This window comes from Lutra lutra, chromosome 7 (assembly GCF_902655055.1).
Source record: "Lutra lutra chromosome 7, mLutLut1.2, whole genome shotgun sequence".
NCBI classification, from domain to species: Eukaryota; Metazoa; Chordata; class Mammalia; order Carnivora; family Mustelidae; genus Lutra; species Lutra lutra.
In genome coordinates this window covers 57,155,532-57,169,755 of record NC_062284.1, presented here as the reverse complement: position 1 = coordinate 57,169,755, position 14,224 = coordinate 57,155,532, and positions in this window count along the sequence as shown.

Here is a 14,224-nt window from a genome sequence, read left to right as displayed (position 1 = left end):
GGCTCTGTGGTTAAGCATCTGCCTTGGGTGCAGGTAACGATCCCCGGGCCCCAGGAGCAAGTCCTAATAGGGCTTTTTGCTCAGTGGGGAGCTTGCTTCTCCCTCTGCCTGCCTCTCTCTCTCACACACAAACTCAAATAAATAAATAAAATCTTAAAGTAAAATAAAATAAAATAATGATAGAAGAAGGAGGCAGGAGCCGAGGACGACAGTGGCCTCTAGAAACTGGAAAGGCTAGGAAATGAATTATCCCCTAGAGCCTCTAGAAGGAATACAGCCCTGTTGACACTTTCTTTTGAGCTCTGTAAAACTCATTTCACATTTTTTACATTCAGAAGTATAAAATAAAGGCACACCTCATATTACTGTGCTTTGCTTTATTGTGCTTCACAGGTACTACATTTTTATTTATTTACTTTTTTACAAATTGAAGGTTCGTGACAACACTGAGTGAGTCTGTCGGGCCATTTTCCACACCATTTTGTCACTTCGTGTCTCTGAGTCACATTTTGGTAATGGTTGCAATATTTCAAATTTTTTCATTATTATTATATTTGTTATGGTGATCTGTGATTAGTAATCTTTGGTGTTACTATTGTAATGGAGCACTGAAAACCATGCCCATATAAAATGGCAAACTTAATGGATAAATGTTGTATATGTTCTGAATGCTCTACCACCAACCAGCCAGCCCCTCTTTTCTCTCCCTCTCCTTTAGCCTTTCTATCCCCTGAGATACAACAATTTGAAATTAGGTCAATTAATAACCCTACAATGGCCTCTAAGTGTTCAAGTGACAGGAGAGTCACATGTCTCTCGTTTTAATTCAAAACCTAGAAATGACTAAGTCTAGTGAAGAAGACATGTTGAAAGCTGAGCTAGGCTGAAAGCTGGGCCCTCTTGAACCACATGGCTTCCCAAGTTGTGAATGTAAAATAAAAGTTCTTGGGGGAAATTAAATGTGCTACTCCAGTGAACACATGAATGATAAGAAAGTGAAACAGCCTTATTGCAGATATGGAGAAATTTCTAGTGGTCTGGATAAGAGGTCAAACCAGATACTATATTCCTTTAGCCCAAAGGCTAATCCAGGGCAAGACCTCTCTTCAATTTGATGAACACTGAGAGAGGTAAAGAAGCTGCAGAATAAAAGTCGGAAGGTTGGTTCATGAGGTTGGCTCATGAGGTTAAGGAAAGTTAGACATCTCTGTAACATAGAGTACAAGGTGAAGCAGCCAGTTCTGATGTAGAGGCTGCAGCAAGTTATGTAGAAGAGCTCACTAAACCATTAATGGAGGTGACTATGCTAAACATCAGATTTTCAATGCAGGTAAAACAACCTTATGTTGGCCTCGAAGCATCAAAGGACAGATTGACTCTCTTTAGGGGCTAATGCAGCTGGTGACTTGAAGTTAAAGCCAGTGCTCATTTACCATTCCAAAACTCCTAAGGTCCTTGAGGATTGTGTTAGATCTATTTCTGCCTATTCTCTAGAAAAGCAACAATAAAGTCTGGATGACAGCACATCTGTTTACAACATGGTTTACTGAATATTGTAAGCCCACAGTTGAGAACAATTGCTCAGAGAAACAAGATTGCTTTCAAAATATGACTGATCATTGACAATGCACCTGGTCACTCAAGACCTCTGAGGGATATGTACAATGAGATTAATGTTGTTTTCATGCTTGCTAACACAATATCCATTCTGTAGCCCTTGGATCAAGGAGTAATTTTGATTTTCAAGTCTTGTTACTTAAGAAATACATTTCATGAGACTATAGCCACCATAGATAGTGATTCCTCTGATGGATCTGAGCAAAGTGAGTTGAAAACCTTCTGGAAAGAACTGACCATTCTAGATGCTGTTAAGAACATTTATGATTCATGAGGAGAGGGCAAAATATCAACATGAATAAGAGTTGAGGAGTTGATTCCAATCCTCTTGGATGACTTTGAGGGTTTAAGACCTCAGTGGAGGAAATAAGTATAGAGGTGGTGGAGAAAGCAAAAGAACAAGAAGTGGAAGTGGAGCCAGAAGATGCTACTGAATTGCTTCAATCTCATAAAACTGTAATGGTTGAGGAGTTCCTTCTTATAGATGATGAGTGAAGGTAGTTTCTTGAGATAGAATCTGTTGCTGGTGGAGATGCTGTGAAGATTGTTAAAATGATAACAAAAGTTTTAAAAAGTTATATAAATTTAATTGATAAAGCGGCGGCAAGTTTTGAAAGGACTGACTTGAATTTTGAAAGACGTTCTGCTGAAGATAAAATGCTATCAGCAGCATCACAGAGAAATCATTTACAAAAGGAGGAGTCGATTGATGCAGCAAAATTCATTATTGTCTTATTTTAAGAAATTGCCACAGCCACCCCAACCTCAACAACCATTACCCTGACCAGTCAACAGCCATCAACAGCAAGGCAAGATGCTCTACTAGCAAAATGATTACAAGTCACTGAAAGTTCAGATGATGGTTAGAATGTTTTAGCAATAAAGCATTTTTTAAATTAAGGTGTGTACATCATTGTGGACGTAATGCTATTGCATACTAAATAGATTACAGGATATTCTAAACATAAATTTCATATGTGCGAGACAACCAAAATATTCATTTGACTCATTTTATTGTGATATTTACTGTGTTGCAGTGGTCTAGAAGCAAGGCTGCAATATCTTTGAAGTATGCCTATAATAAATTTGCATTGTGTAAGACACCAAATTTGTGGTGATTGGTTACAGCAACAATAGGAAACTAATACAACCATCATCTCTACCCTAAAAACCAAAACAAAACAGGTAAAACTACAAAATTAGAGTTTCTAAATGTATTAGAGAGCTAATGATAACAAAAGAAACTAAGGAAATTACATTTTTAAGTGGACAAGTCTTTCCTAAGAGAGAATCCTATAGTTGCTTTTAATGCTAATAGTAGAAAAATGAAGAAACTATTCTTTCATAGATGGAGGTAAGGAGAAACCAGCTCAAGCTTTAACTATGGATAGCTACATGTGGTTAGTATGACAGATTACAGTCCCAAAGAGCCCTAGTCACAGAGTGAAACCGTACCTACTCTCCACCTCTCTTCCAAGAGGCCATCAGTAAGTATACAGAGGCAATGCTGAAGTCTGGAAACAAGAAAAGAGAACGGAGAGACATCTTCCCCAGGCACACAGAACTTTCACCCAAACACACGACAGAAGGCACTAAATGCTGCAGGCTGCAAGGAGGGAAAGAGTAGAACAGTGATTCTTCCTGAGTTATGTAGGATATTTACTGGGTCTTTCACTGACTTGGGGGCACTGAAGGTTTGGTGGGTGTAGGAAAACTGAGCAATCCCCTGGGGTGCATCAGTGGGTTAGAGAACCTGCATAGACAGAGATGTCCTCAAATACGGAAAGTCAGGAGAAGTCTGGAGAGCAAAAAGAACTCCCAGTAACTCAAAAAGTTAGGAATTGAGTTCTTAAACACGGAAGTATGTCTAGACAATTACTGGTGCTCATATCTCAAGCTCTACTGAAAATAAAGTGCTGATCCTGACTTCAAAGTATTTGAAGCCAGTGACAAATTGGATCTAACTAAATCTATCACAAATCCTAAATTCAGCTCAACTACAGATTGGACTGACTCAGCACTGATCCTAGCGACCTGACAGAGGAAGGGGAAAGCCCTTTGCTGGTAGTTTCTAATGTTATTGACACAAAAGACTGCCATAGAATAAAAATTATAAAACATATGAAGAAGTAGAAAAATATGACCAATAAGGAAGAGACAGAAACAACCTGACAGTTAACCCAGATACTGAATTTAGCTAACCTGAACTTTAAAATAATTCTGGTAAATGTGTTACAGAATCTAGTGAAAGCTGATGAAGGAAGAGATTGAAAATTTCAGAAGATATATAAAATTATTTTTAAAAGCTAAGTAGAAATGCTAGAACAATATAAGAAGTATAAAATTCATTCATTGGACACAAGAGCATACTGGACACAGCAGAAGAAAAGATCACTGAACTGGAAAAACAATAGAAATAAAACAGAAATACAAAGAGAAAAAAATCTAAACTGAACAGGGAATCCAAGACTTACTGAATGATTTCAAATCATCTAGCATATGTATAATTTGAGTTCCAGAGAGAGAGAGAAAGAGAGACAATGGGGCAGAGAATTATTTTGAAAAGATAATTGCTGCTAATTTTTCAAAATTTATGAAATATATCAACCCATACATTCTTGGCGTAACATAGTCAAACTACTAGACACACAAAAATAAATAAATAAGAAAATCCTAAGGACAGCTAGATAAAAAGACAATTTACATGCAAGAGAACAGAATAATAACAATAATGGTTTAACACTCATCAGGAAAAAAAAAGGAGAAGCCAGAAGGCAATGAAATAACATTTTTAAAGTACTGAAAGCAGAAACAGAATGCTGTCTATAGCAAATATATCCCTCAGAAATAAAAGCAAAATAGACATTTCAAGTAGACAAAGAGGTTTTAAATCAATAAATGCAATCTACGCAAAATGCTAATGGAAAATTTTTAGTATTAAAAAAATACAAGATACATGCCTGTATTTACAAGGAAAAAATAAAAATCACCAGAAAAGGTAACTATATGGATAAATATAAGAGATTTTTACATACATATGTAAATATATAATCTATTAATTATTATATATAATAAAACATGTATTATATATTACAAGTAGAAGGGGAGAGTAATATTATATTATTATACCTATTCTTAACTATTAATACTCTACTGATTTATTATCTGTAATTATATCCATTATTATATTAGATATTAAATAAATATGCATTATATTTCATAGTACAGTGTATAATTTATACATTTAATATTTAAATATACTTTATATATGAAATTCTCTTACATTTATAATATATAGTATACTTAAACATAATATATACATTTGCATACATATTTATATTTAATTTAGGACAATTGACAATGTAAAGCAAAAATAATAACGTATTTAAGACAACAAGATATAAGAAAGTAAAATACATATAAAATCACAAAGAATAGGAGGGAGATTAAATAGAATTAAGCTGTTGCAATTTTCTACATTGTTTGAACAGTAATATTTGAAGGTGGACAATGATAAGTTAAAGATGAATATCATACTCTCTAGAACATACACTAAAAAGTAGTAAAAATAACCCATTAAGGAAATAAAGTATAATTCTTAAAAATATTTGATTAACTTAAAAGAAGACAAAAAAAGAGAAACAGGAAAATCAGATGGTACCGATAGAAAATAAATGCCACAATGATGGAATTAAACACAATAATTTAAATAATTACATTAGATATAAATGTACTCCATAAAAAGGCGGAGATTTTCAGAATGGATTTAGAAAGTTAAACCCAACTTTGTGTTGTCTTTAAGATACACTCTTTAAATATAATGAGGAAATAAAGACGCAGATATACACTGAAATAAAGTGGAAAAAGCTGTTGTAGCTTTCAGAAAAAATAGACTGAACAGAAAGAGATATTTTCAAATGATAAAAAGGCCAATTCATAAGAAAGCTTTAAGAATTTTAAACATATATGCACTTAATGACAGAGCTTCAAAATACATCAAACATTCAACACAACCAAAAAGGATAAGTAGACAAATTCATAATGATAGAGATTTTAACACCCCTCTGGATAAATGGAAAAATTTGCAACGATAGAGATTTTAATTGCTAGATCAAAGAACTAACAACAGTAAAAGTAAAGATACAGAAACTGAACAATACTACCAACCAAAATGAACAAATTAATATTTATAGAACATTCTATCCAACAACTCCGAGATACAAATTCTTTTGAAATGCATATGAGATAACCAAAACAAATCATATGCTGGGTCATTAAAAAGGTCTAAAAACTGTCAAGAAAATGAAATCACACAGAATATTTCTCTGACTATAACAGTATTAAATTAGAACTCATATGTAGAAAACCTCAAATTATTTAGAAAATATCCTACACACATCTAAATAACCCATGAGACAAAGAATAAACCACTAGGAAAATTTTTAAAATACTTCAAACTGAGTCATGATGAAGATAAAATAGACATGAATTTGTAAGATGAAGCTAAGGCAGTGCTTAAGAGAAATTTGCTGATTTGAACTCCTGATTAGAGAAGAAATGGTTAAGATAAATGATCTTAACTTTTATTTCAGAAAGTTAGGCAAAGTAGAGGAAATTAATTTGGACAAAAATTTAAGTTGTTTAGTAGCTATGTTTTTTTTTTTTTGCTTTCTATTTCATCATTTCTGCTTTTAACTTTATTTTCTTACCTCTATTTAAAAAAAAAAACAGAAAGCATAATTGATGAAATAGAAAGCATAAAACAACACACCAACTAAACAACTTAAATGTTAGTTCTTTGAAAAGATTAATACATTTTATTAAATCCTAGCAAGATTGGCCAAGAAAAAAGGAGAAAAAACACAAAATTGCTGGTGTCCAGAATGAAAGATGTAATAGTGCTGCAAGTCCTATAGTTATTAAAAGAAAAATAAGAGGATTCTTAAACAGTTATATGCCAATAAGTTGACTATAGATGAAATGGAAATTCCTTGAGAAATAAAACTTACCAAAACTGAAACACACAAAAAATTGAAAATCTGAAAAGCCCTATGTATAACAGGAGAAATAATTCGAATTAAAATTTACAGGCACACACGGAGATACACAAATTTGAAATCCATATGGCTTAACTGGTGAATTCTACTAAGCATTTCAGAAGAAATAATACCAGGCTTACACAAAACTTCTTCCAAAATAGAGGAGAAGAAAATAAACATTTCTCAACTCATTTATGGGGCCACAATAACTCAAATTACCAATTTGACAAGGATATTGCCAAAAAATGTTTAAAGGAAATAAAATTACAGGTAAAAATCACTTACGAATATACACAAAAATCCTCAACAAAACATTAATAAATCAAGCACAGTGATACATATATAATGGATTATATCATCCATAATTAATGGCATATATACAAGGAATGCAAAATTAATGTAATAATCAAAAATCGTAATTCATCACATTAACATAATAAAAGGGGAAATATGAAAATAAATGCATAAAAGTATTTAACAAACTTTAAGGCTGATTTATGATAAAATTCTCAGCAACTAAAAATAAGAGTATTTTCTCAATCTAATAAAGGGCATCTATTAAAAACAGTTATCAACAAATTTAATGGCAAAATATTGACCACTTTCTCCCCAAGAGGTATAAGAATGTCTATTCTCACTATTTTAAAATTGTACTTAGTGGAAGTTGTAGTCATCGCAATAAGGCAAGAAGAATAATCAAAAGGCATTAGCTATTAGGAAGATAACAAGAAACCATTTTTTTCCCCAAAATGATATGATTAAATACATAGAAAACTCTGAGAAATTCACTGGGGGAAAAACTATTACAACTAATGAGTAAATTTAATGCATTGCAAGATATAAGGTTGAAATACAAAAATCAGTTTTATTTCTTATACTAACCAAAGAAATGAAAACTGAATTAAAAAAGAAAGATTTATAAAAGCATTAAAAAAATGAAATACCTAGGAATAAATTTATAAAAGTTGTGTGTTATATCTGTCTTGAAAACTATAAAACATTGCTAAGAAATTTAAAAATCTTAATAAGCGAAAAGAGATACCATGTTCTTGATTCAAAGACTTTACATTACTAAGTATTCATTAGCCCCAAATTTATCTATAGATCTCACAAACTAACAAAGTAGCAACATTTTTTTGAAGGAATTGACACAGTGATTCTAAAATTTATTTGGAAATGCAAACTATAGTCAAAACAACCTTGAAAAGACAAAGTTGAAGAATTTCCACCTTCTGAATTCAAGACTTGCTCTAAAGCTAAAATAATCAGGACAGTTTATTACTGGAATAAGGAGATATAAATAGGTCTACGTGTAAACAAGCAATTGATTTACAACAAAGGCACAAGATTTGTGGGGAAAGAATGGTGCTGGAAAAACTGTTCAAATGCCTGGATGAAAAAAGACCCTTCACACCATAACCAAAAATTAATTCAAAGTGGATTACAGACCTAAACGTAAAAGCTAGAACTTTAAATCTTCCAGAAGGTCTTTGAAACATTTGAAATAGGCAAATGTTCTTAAGTTCCGGAAGGGTATCTTAGAGATCATACCTTGGTTTTTACCCAAGAGAGAGGAAAGTATATTTCCAAAAAAGAATGTGTACTATATTGTATAATTTTTTAAAAAAAAATTAAAGACTATTTGAGAAAGAGAGCATGTATGAGCGGGGTTGGGGTGTGAGAAGCAGAGGGGAGGGAGAAAGAATCTCAAGTAGATTCTGAACTGACTGTGGAGCCCATTGGGGTTGTGGGGGCGGGGCTTGATCTCATGACCCTGAGCTCATGAGATCATGACCTGAGCTGAAACCAAGAGTCTGATACCCAACCAAGTGAGCCACCCAGGCACCCCCTGTATAATTAAAAGTTGCTAAAAGAGGGGCACCCAGGTGGATCAGTCAGTTGAGTGTCTACCTTTGGCTTGGGTCTAGGGTCCCAGGGATTGGGGGCCCGTGTTGGGCCTTCTCCTCGGCCTGCTTCTCCCTCTCCCTCTGCCACTCCCCCTGCTTGTGCTCTCTCATTCTCTCTGTCAAATAAATAAATAAAATATATATTTTTTAAAATTTGCAAAAAGAGTAGAACTTAACTGTTCTCCCTGAATGAATGAATGGATGAGTGGATGAATGAATAAGGTGACATTTGTGTTAATGAACTGGTTAGTGAGAATTCTTTCAAATATCAAATCATCACATTTGTATACTTTGAACATACTACAATCTCATGTGTTAATTATACTTCCATAAAGTCGAAAGAAAAGAATGTTTAGAGAAGCTATATTCAGAGCAGTCAAAAACTGGACACAATCCAGATATTCCTCAGCAGAACTGATAAACAAATTGAGGCATAGTTATACAACAAAATGCTACTCAGCAGTAAAAAGGTTAAGAACTACTGATTCATGCAACAATAAGGATGATTCCTAAAAATGTTTTCTTGAGAAAAAGAAGCCATTTATATAAAATCCAAGAACTGGTAAAAGAGTGTGTGCTGAATGGAATCAGAGAATGGTTGCCTCTGGAAGGGAAGACTGACTGGATAGGGGCATAAAGGAACTTTCTCAGGTGATGAAAATGTGCCATGTCTAGTTTTGGATAGTGGGTATGTGGGAGTATAGAATTGTAAAAACTCTTCAAATTGAATACTTGAGAACCGTTCATTTTATTATATGTAAAACATACCTCATTTATACTGTATGTAAAATTATAGACTCATCTGAAATAATAAATAATTCTATAACATACTGACAATTGTCCTTTGCGAGCATTTCTAAGAAATTTTAAAATGAGTCATCTTATCCTGAATATAACCAAACATCTACATATTACCACCATTATGGAAAGTAGAGGGTAAAGAAACAAGTTATTTGATACAACAAGGAAATAAAACAGCCAAACCCAAAATATGGAATATTCCAAAGGACAAATGATAGTATTTCTTCTAAAGAAATGAGGAGGACCTGTTACAGACTTAGACAACCAAATAAAGTGTACTGCTTGGGCCTTGTTTAGATCTTTTACCGAGTAAACCAACTGTAAAAAAGCATTTTTTAGAACAGTTGAAGAAGTTTGAATATGAACTAGGAACTGGATGATAAAATGTTACTGACTTTGTAAAATGTAATAATGGTATTGTAACTACATTTTAAAATCTCAGTTGTTAGCAACATGTAGTGAAGTATTTAGAGTCAAATGGCATGATGTCTGAAATTTCTTTTAAAAGATTCTAGCATATATAAAAATGTAAGGGATGAGGATAAATGGAGCAAGTTTGGCAACAAGGTTAGTAATTACTGACTCTAGGTAATGGGAACATATGATTCATTATTCTATTTTATTTTGTGTATGCTGGTAATATACAACACTAAAAATTTTAATAAATTATTTTATGTGAACCACAAGTTACTCTTCCAGTAAAAGAGATAGCTGGCTACTGCTCAAGTTCTTATTCATCTGCTTCCAAATTACCTATAAATCATTCACTGTTTTTCAACTATTATGTTGTACCTATCTTTTTAAATCATTAGACAATTAACACTAATGAGTTAATTAAAGCAAATATCATAGTTAATAAAATTAACCTCTTTTTATTATTTTCTATAGTATATCATTAAATGAATTTTCATATATATTTTATATTATATTATTAGAATTAATACTTTATATTTATATTTTTATATATTGTATATATAACCAGATACTATCACTTTTCTTCTCTGAAAATCAAAATAAACCCAAGCTCTATGAAGCCTTACAGACTTAATAAACTCGATTTTTTTTCCCAAAGTTTTTGGATTTTTCAAATGTATAAAGTGAATGAAATTGATTTTTGCTAACATCAACTTCTGAACTCCAGTATGCATTTTTATACTTATTACTGAACATGTACAGAGCTAAAAGTAGAAGTGGACTGTCTTTTCCCATTACAATGACAATCTAAACTTGACACGTTAACAAATCTCAACCTTTTATTCACCAAGGTAAATACTCCTACTCTTCTCTCTTTCATTATTACCTCAAAGGACCTCTTTTCCAAGTCTTGTGTTTTTTTTTTCTAAAATATACTGAATTGTTTCTCATACTGAAATATTTGGTTGTTAATACTTTCTTCGGCAATGTTAGTCACACACTGATTATGTGCTTCCATTTTTAAGGAAGGCCAATTATAGATCAAGACATATACACACACACACTATCTTAACACCCTGTTGTCATGCAAGACTCCATTTAATTACCAACTACTCCACAAATCCATTCCTGATCCTACCTTCCCCACCTACCCGTACTCCTTCTCTGCATTCCCAGTGGATTTGATCTGCATCACTTTTAGGATATGTATTATCTTCTGCCCACATTTCTGCCTTTGGAGAGATTGTGAGTCATCATGTAAAAATCCCTCTGCTCTGAAGTCAGAAATTTTAGTTTCTTCAACCTAGGCCAGAAATCCAAAGTCCCTGGACGCATATACTCATCTGTTATGGTGAAAGCACATTAACCTATCCTACAGTGCTATTCTGAGGATTAAATGAAATTCCCTGTGATCATCATACAACGTCTGTCATACGATGTCCAGGACATAGTAAGATCTCCTTACATGTTAACAATTTGTATTGTCATACAGTTATTTCCACTCCTCTGTTTCCCATACTCCCTTGTAAGTTCCTCAAGGATAAAATTTGTGCCAGTTAGTTCTTTGCATATAGTAAGGTCCTGAAAATAGTCAGGAGGAGAAGTAAAGGAAAAATGGCATTTTAAGTGGATAAGAAACATTAGGTAGCATTTTAAATAAAATGTGTTTACTTAACACAGAAATCAGGGAAATATATCATATTGGATGATTAGATTCTCTTCAGAGAATGCCAGCCAGTAGAAGATTGCAGAAGAAAGACCTGTTTTAGAACGAATTTTAAATGTGAGTTGTGTTTATTAGCAAAGATAGGGGTAGTTTCTCTTAGCTTTACTACATTTCGTTTATCACACCATACTGAATAAGTAATTTAGCATTAAACAAAATAAAATCCCAGTGTTTAGATTGAATGTTTTACTCTTCAGCAGTTGGTGCTGCCATTGTTAGAGGATGCCTCAAGCACCAAGGAAATACAGAATGAATCTAAAATGAAAGGGCAAAACAGGAAGCACAAGTAGAGAGATTTGAAAGTGATGACAGGCCAGAAGTTTGGGTGACCTTAAAGGATAAGAAGCTTCAATCTACCTGAATGGCAATAAAATACTCCTTGTTCTAACTGTGCAAAAAAAAAAAACAACAAAAAAAACTGTGTACCAAATTCTGCACAATGGTGCTGTCATGGCTGACTACTATAGTTATACCTACGAGTAGAAGAGGAAGAACAGAGTAAATCCTATTTCATTGGGAAAATACTAACAACTGATTCCTTTCCAAAGCTTGAAGATGCCATATGGATGGAAAATATCCAAGTGCTCTGAGCTACAAAATTATCTGAAATGGTAAAAGCTACAATCTAAAAAATGTAAAGATAGATATGGTCTGCTTGGCTCCATGGCCCAAACTAGATTCAATTTTCCAAGTCTAGCTCATATTCTAGAGGATAAATAATCATTATCACATAAAATAAATGTGAGGAAAGAGCCACGCTGATAAATAGTGATGCATACATTCAAATAGAAAAAGGAAAGACAGAAAACAATTAGGACATAGTCCTGGCAGAGGGGTCTAAATTGACGTATTGTGGCCTTGTAGTTATCTGATTTATTCACATTTTTATCATTTAATTGCAAAAATAAAACCTTTTATTGTGAGCAGTAGTCTTACAAGTATTTAATTTTCATATTTTCCCCAAAAGAAATCATTTTCCCTATTATATACAATTATAGATTGTCCTGTCTCAGTGTGTCTCATCCAATGTCATGAGAGGTTATACTTAACGACCTAAATCTCCACAGATGGGTGCCAAGTAATGAAGCCATCTCTAAAAAGTTCAACCATCTAAAAGATTCCAATACAATATAGGACTTGAGCTGCCATTGTTTGAAAGTGATGTTTATCAAACAATCTAGCTTTATTCAGTTTATTTATGTACGCTGCATTGATTGTAGAACAAAATTGTAATGAAATATATTTGCATTTATAACCTAAGGCTACTGCAGGTACCCTAGAATTTCTGGAGCATATCCAATTCCATATAATTTTATTCTTTTTAACAAATTAAATGTCACTTAATTTGTATGCCTTTGTAAAACTTTTCATAAAATAAATTTACAGTTCAGAAAAAAATTATCTGCAAGTAGAATTCCTTTTTTCTATTTAGAAAAAATGCTATTACCATGTTAAAATGATTTTAAATCTAAATCTCTTTCTGTTTAAGATACGGTCCCAGAAAGGAGTATCCAGAGGCAACAGTCACTTGAGACCCACTCCCAGTCAGGCACAGTATAGGATGGGTTAGCATGGAATAGATCAAGTCAGTGACCATTTACCAACTGTCCCATCACACCTTTGTTATACACCATGCTTCATTCTGAGCACATCAGAATGACTTCAAGTCTTCTGGGTTAGTCATTCAGGCTTCAGAAGGACAATCTTTTTTGTTTCAAACTCTCCAGTAAATGGGGACTAAGAGCTGTACTGACCTCTAATTTGTCCTCGGCAGTATCACTGGACTAAAGGTGCCCTGAGGGGACCTTTATCTATCTATCTATCCCCTGGAAAAGCACCAGATGTAACCCAGGAAAGACTTTTCTGTCTGGTCTTCTTGAATGGCTTACTGGACTGTTTTTGCCTATTTCATTCTTACTTCCTGGAACTGCTGAGAAGATCAAAGTCTCTCGTCTTTTCAAGTAGATTGTTTTTCTCTTTGCATTTTAGGTCTACTTTCTTGGCAATTTCCTCATTTCATCTTCTGATTTTTTTTTAACTTCTTACTTTATTACTTTTCATTAACTCTTTTTGTCTATGGTCTTTCTTTTTGTAGCAATCTGTTATGTACTTGAGGGATGTAGTATTTTTCTTTGATAGGGTTACAAGTGCTCATTTTTTGGAGGCTTCTTAGCCCAGTCTAGATTCTTCCCCCTGGGTTGCATTTCTTTGTTTATTTGAGTCTCCAGCATTGGCACAAAGTGATGTCTGATTTCCCACTCATCTGTAATCATGGGGCTGTATAAATTGACTTGATGATCTCAGCTCCAGGACGGGCTTACTGGTAAAAGTGAACCAGGAGTTTCACTATATGGTTATCTGACTGACTTGTTTTATCAGGTAACACTGAAATCATTTGCTTTAGCTCTTCTTAGGCTATTGAGAGTCCCTGAGAAGAAGTCTGCGAGACACTGACCAGAGGGGCCAATACTGGCTGTCAGGCTTCTGGAAGCCAAGTGGAACCAAGGATTAGAAATGGAAATATCTCATTCAGGTGGAGATATTCACTTAGTGGTTTTTCAGTCAGAGCCTCCAGACTTAAAACAGATTTTCATACCAGGGCGCGTGGGTGGATTAGTTGGCTAAGCATCCAACTCCTGATTTTAGCTCAGGTCATGATCTCTGGGTTCTGAGATCAAGCCCCACCTAGGCTCTGCCAAAACAGATTTCTGTACAATTTT